Source organism: Poecilia reticulata, chromosome 13, assembly GCF_904066995.2.
Source record: "Poecilia reticulata chromosome 13, P_reticulata-male-v2, whole genome shotgun sequence".
Classification (NCBI taxonomy): domain Eukaryota; kingdom Metazoa; phylum Chordata; class Actinopteri; order Cyprinodontiformes; family Poeciliidae; genus Poecilia; species Poecilia reticulata.
In genome coordinates this window covers 14,433,106-14,439,420 of record NC_088842.1, presented here as the reverse complement: position 1 = coordinate 14,439,420, position 6,315 = coordinate 14,433,106, and the positions used below count along the sequence as shown (strand labels likewise).

At 40.1% G+C, this 6,315-nt stretch overlaps 1 protein-coding gene across 1 annotated transcript in view; it reads left to right on the top strand.

Annotated features, from left to right (window-relative positions):
- slc46a1 (solute carrier family 46 member 1) overlaps positions 1–6,315 on the top strand; it is a 12,731-nt gene that overhangs the window by 3,104 nt on the left and 3,312 nt on the right. The gene's annotated exons all lie outside the window — the stretch shown is intronic.

Sequence of the window (6,315 nt, the reverse complement as noted above, 5' to 3'; positions counted from 1 at the left end):
GCTTCAACAAGCTTTTTTGTGGATGCTGCAATCGTTTTGTTCTCACACCTTGTAATATTGTATGTGGCAATCCGGAGGTACAGCTTACTGCAATGAACTAATTTCAAGGACCATCATTCAAGAGAGTGAATGTAATAGTCCCCTAATATCAGTTATCACTGACAGGTACATCCATATCAGCTAATTACTTTTCACTGTGCCGTTGTAGATGAGAGGACACCGGCCGTTATCGGTATATAAAAGGAGAAGACATTGCTATTTCACCATTAGTGTGGCCCAGCCATTGTTGCTGTCTTTAATACAGAAGCGGTGCACAATGAAATGGTAATAAATCCCATGTCACTCATCCGGCGGCTCACTAAGCTATTTTATATTTCAAGAGAATATCACTGATAAGGTGACCTTTAATTAAGGTCGCTGTGCATATAGGTTGACATGTCAGGGCGTGAAAGCGATGTGTTTAGTTTGCCACTGGACGATACACACCTCATATAATGTAGATGATATATTCTGATTGCAACAGGATAAATGCTGTTAAACATTTCTTTACATCAAGTAGAAACACAGAACTTCACTAGGTAAGAGCTTTCATTCTAGCCTTCTAACATGTGCTACCCATGCTTGTTGCTCAGTAGTTAGTTTGGGTTTAAAATGCAAAACATTTTTTTAATGAAGCTGGGGAAAAAAAAACATGGAGTACTTTACAAAAGAACTTTTTGAGAACTTTTAAGCACAAAGTGCATTTTATTAGATTTTTTTGCAGCATAATCATGCTGTGGGATTTAGAATGGTCCAGTCAAAGCCCACACCTAAATCCAACCAAGAATCTAAGGCAAGACTTGAAAATCTGTATTTATAGATAATATGCAATAATGATGATGACTGTTATAGTGACAATATGGCTTGTGAGAAACAGTGCGTTAGCTAAACAGCATTGATGGATTTCCATTTTGGATTCATTAATAACCCAGAAATCAGTCAATGAGTCATATATGAAGCTGGTTGGACACAGATGAAATTCAAATTTCATTTTAAGCTTACATTTTCTTTCTTGGTGAAGAGCCCTCTATGGTCCAGTTTACTAGACTGGACCAACAGTAGTAGTTCTAAAATGTTGTAAAACAGTTTCTGCTGTATCAAGCATCAAAAAATATTGCTATCACAAAGAGCACAAGAGCATTGTACTTGTATCATTAGCTAAAATGTATTCCAGTCAAACCAATTATGTCCAATGATATTGCTATAGTGATACAATTACAATATGTGGTGCAGCTTTACAGTACTTTACAATAATGCACTGTTTTGATATATCACAAAATTCCCAAAACACATTGAAGTTTGAAGGTGTCTCTTGAATGTTGTTCTTGTAAGTAAAAAAACAAATAGACAAGAAGAAACTGAGTCAGAAAATCTATTTTGAATTGTTTTGAGCAAGGGAAAAAAAAAAGTTAGGAAAATTTAGACAATTCCCAATTACTTTAGTATTGGGGACTATAAATCTAGCAGACACTTACAAAATTATTTGCAATGCATTTTTTTTACCACTACGTTTAAATTTAGTAGTAAAACATCTGTGTCTAAGAACAGATGGTCTAAGATGTTTTGTCTATTCAGTGAAATTCAGATATTTTCCTGTTTTTGTATGTCTCCCACAAACAAACAAGATTTGGGAAAACAACAGCAGCACACATCATACATGACTGAATCCCGCACATGTCACTTTAATAAGAAGTCTTGATTAGGATTCGGCAGACGTAGCATCCCGCATGCACAGTCTCTGCTTTGCTAGGCTTCAGATAACCTTTATCCTATAGGGCTTAATTAATGTCAGCCAGTCGACTCTGCCTTTCAGAAGGAAACGACTTATTCTTCTGCCCTCATGAAGCCCAAATCCCTCTGTTTCACTGCTGAGGCCGACTGGCTTGTTTATCCCAACTACAGGTACTGCTCCCTATTAAGGCCGGCACTTGTTACAGGGAAGAGGTTGAATTATTTACCAACAGTAGAGGGGGAGGTGGACAGAGGGAATGAGAAGAGGCATTTTATACATGGATGAGGTTTTTATGTTGTTGTTTTTATGAGGTTAGAAACATGGCAAGGTTAATTATCTATAAATATTTTATAAAAGGTGCTGATTACTGAAGAGAATGGCTGTCTGAATTTCAGGAGACTCAAAATAGCAAAGTTGATACATGGGTGAATTACTATGCTTTCAATCCCTAATGGGAAATCTCTCCTGCTGCTTCGTAGGTAGAGTTTTATCCAATTGGACATGAGTAAATAGATGAATGTGTTTTGTTAAATAGATACCAAGAGGTGCTTACGCACAGTTTTCACCCTGGGCAAACTGTCTGCATTCTATCTGCATCTCGGGCTCTGTGCACAATACAACAAAACATACAGAAAACAAAAGGGAGCACAGAGGGGGGAGAGAACGAACAGACAGACCAAACAATAAACCCAACCACAAGAGACAGAGTTTAACTTTGTGTGCGTGTGTGTGTTTGTGCGGAATCAGAACGGGAGACAGAAAGCAAGAGGAGGACGAGGGAGATGAAGACAAATGCAGAAGGGGAGAGAGACAGAGGGTGGCGGAGAAAAAGAAAGACAGAGGGAGAAATCAAATTTGCAAGAACATAACAAAAAGCTGTATCTTCGACAAAAGAGAACACACAAGGGTATTTGTCTAGCTGTCTGCACCAGCAGGATCCTCTGAAAGTTTATTAAACTAGAACCCTTCAAGAGAAGGCAGAGAGTAGTAAACTATACTTCTGGGGAGGAAAGGAGAGAGAGGGAACGGGTATGAGGCAGGGGGGGTTGGTTGAAAAAAAAAAGTAGCTTTTCAGCCTCTGTCTTTCAGAAATTCTTTTATTTCAGCCATGCATTAAGTAACCTCCCCACTGAGTTCTGCTCTCCTTCCTGGTGTGGATAAAGCCGTCCCTCGGGGGAGCCGCTGGTAATTTCCAGCTTCGCCAGAAACTCAGGTATTAGAAAAGACCGCTTGGGGACCTGCCACAATATACCTTCACAATTTCATACGCTTTGAAAAAAAAAAAAAGAAAAAAAAAGAGGGAGCCTTTTCCCTCCCAACCTACCCCCACCTTCCCTGTAAACCCCCTCGAGGGTCCCCAGTTCAAATTTCTGAAGTGCAGACAACGGGTGTGCGTGTGGGGGAGGAAAGGGTGGTGGTGGGGGGGCCCGTGGGACACAGCACCAGCAATAGAAAATCCACTGCATAGAGGAGAAAAAAGCATTTCCTCTCTGGTCTGGCAGGAGTGCCTTTTTTCCCCTGGCTCCCACCAGAGGCTTTTTACAAAACATGTGTTGCTGACATGTTGACAGATTGCTCAGTGAAGTGTTAGGCGCATGCACACGGCTGGCCATTTAGGGGGACATGGCTTCCTACCCAACATCCTCTACCTGAGGCACCATGTTTTATACATCATCCCCCAAAGAAAAAAAGGAAACAATAAAAGGTACGCGAGTTGCTTCTTTTGTGAGGATAACAGAATTTCATAGAGCAAAGCGAGTCTGCGTTATAATGCTGCCGTAGCTAAACTGCGGTGATGGGGTGGAGCGAAGGAAATGAGGATACGAAAAAGAGGGAGGGGGGAGTTCAGACAGGAAACACAGAGATAAAGCGCAGAGGGAGAAAAATAGTGCTTGAAGAGGTATGTATGTATGTATGCTTATATTTACCAGGTGAGCCTGTCAAACCAATTAAAAAAAAAAATAAAATCCCAATACCCTTCCCATCTCTTCCAGTAACCAAGCCTCCCGATAGCAGGTGGGAGGATAAAATCTGATCAAAGGCCGGCATCCAGATCCAACTTCTGCTCCTATCAGGGTATCGACAGCACATGTCTTAATCGCCCTGCGGCTCAAAAAGTGCTGCCGTGGCAACAGGATGGAAATGGGGATCATAATGTATTCATGGTGCTAGCGACCTGGGGGCTGCGGAGCATAGTCTCTGGGGACTGCACTTTACCCAGAGCCAGACGTGTCTGGGCAAAATCACTCCACACAAGACAGCAGCAGAATACTGAGGAGCCATGACAGGATAGAGGGAGGGTGGAAGAAAGAGAGCGCATTTGAAGATGATAAGGAAACCAAGATGGAGAAGAGTTTGAAACAGGTTAAGTCAAACAATGTGTGCCAAATAGTTTCAATGACAATCCTCCTCCAACTTTATGTTTCTGGCACTAAGAATTTTAATGTAAATTCTCAGTTAAAGGGACAGTTTGGGTCTTTGAAGAGAGGTGCTGTGTTGTTATTCTCCGTCCTGCATCTGTAGATTAAAAAAAGCAATACACCTTGAAAATGGTGAGAGGCTAACATCTAATTAGTATTGTGTCGTTCACGAATGAGCCATTTAAATGAACAAATTTAAATGGACGATTTGAAGCAAATCATTTCATTAACTGATTTTTTTACTTTTATTTCTCAGTTCAGATGAGGTCAGCGTCAGCGTGCTAGACGGGCAGAACTTCTGCATCCTATGACTCATAAAATGTATGATGAAGATTCACCCGGTGAACACAGCACCATTTCAGCACAGTAGCTTACACCGCAAATCAGGACATGATCTTTTCACACTGATTTTCCTAGGAAGGATGGTTATTATCAGTGTCATTTTTGTCTTAAAGCAGGAACAAACACATTTTATGTAATTTTGGAGGGCTTTGATATGACTGATGAGTTACAGAGGGAAATGTAAACTTATACAACCTGCATAAAACACTTTTTCAACATCGTGATGTCCGATCACTTTAAGGAACTAAGCCACTTACCAGATTACTGGCTTGAAGATTTTGGATGATTGACAGTTAAAATATAATATCTACTAAATATTGCACCCAGGCAGTTTCTTTGCTATTGCAGTATTGCACACATTGACATTACTCAAAAGGTTGGAAAAGTATATGAATCTGACTCTGTCTAGACATTGAATTTACAACAGAATTTTTATTCTGTTTAAATATGTATGATGTTTTTTTTTTACTTCAAGTTAGTAAAACTTTCACCTGCAAAAACATGCCTGCAAAAATTCTCCTTAAAAGATTCACCTGACTAGCCAATGCAACCATGCAAGCCAACGCAATCAGCACCAGTTAAAGTCAAGTGGCTTTTAGCCAATCAAATTACACTCCTTTGATCATGTGTCAAAGAGTAATCGGGTTAGCTAACTGCTAAGAGACACGCCTCAGCCCAACACACTGGTGTCAAATTTTAGAAGGTGAATTTTTGCAGACGAATTTCTGCAGTCGAATTTTTGCAGGTGAATTATTTGTGCTGCGCAATAAATCAATAACAACATATATTTTGATAGGCACATGATCAGTATCACTAGAAAATGTGTCCAATAGAACATTCAATAATTTCACAGAACTCTGATCCAGAACTGCACAGCTTTGAGGCAGAGGAAAGACTTCAGATGCTCAACCTCTCACGCACAGCTAAGCCACGTGGGTGGCATCAACGGGCATATTCTCTCTTTGGTTACCTAGCAACAACCTGTTGAGTAAACTGCAATACAGCAGTTTCAGCTTTAACCACCATGCCTCATAGCTGCTTAAAAATAAAAAAATAATGATGTGGAGCGAAAGGGAAAATGAGTACAATAGTTCAAGAAGAAACTGTGGATAAAACAGGAATGGTCACCTCACCAGTTTGACAGTATTTCAGATGTTTAAAACAAAAAGAGAATCAATAGTGATTGATATCAATTGGTGTGAAATGCTAATATTGTCATACACTTTTCAGCTATACTGTCCACCATACGTTTTTGTAGGATAACTGATTCCATTTTACTGCCTCTAGCAGGGATGTGCAAAAATAAAAAGAATAGTTACTGACCTACTGCAGGACTGAACTGAAACTTTGACATCCAGAAAAGAAAAGATCTAAGCCTTGAGTTGGGAAAAAAACAACAACAAAAAAAAACACACCAAATGTGATTGTTAGAAAGGGGCTTGCTGAGATGAATGCCTCTACCTTGAGGAGCTTGATGCTGCTTGGCCAGGTGGGTGATTGGGTGGGAAATAAATTGCAGAGGAAATTGGCCAAGATTATCGGGGCCACAAAGAGACATGGCCCTTTGACCACAGATGAGAATGGATAAAAGAACGGATGAGTAAATGAGCACAGGGATAGAAAGGTTGAAGACTGATGCCTGAGTTGACAGATGATTCTTGCGGATGCCAACCATCCACTACAGCCTCAAATAACACTGTTGCATTCCCCCTGAACAAAATAAAAGCTTCCTTTGGAGAAACAAATTATTTTTTCTGGAAATGCAGCACAATTTGAAATTCT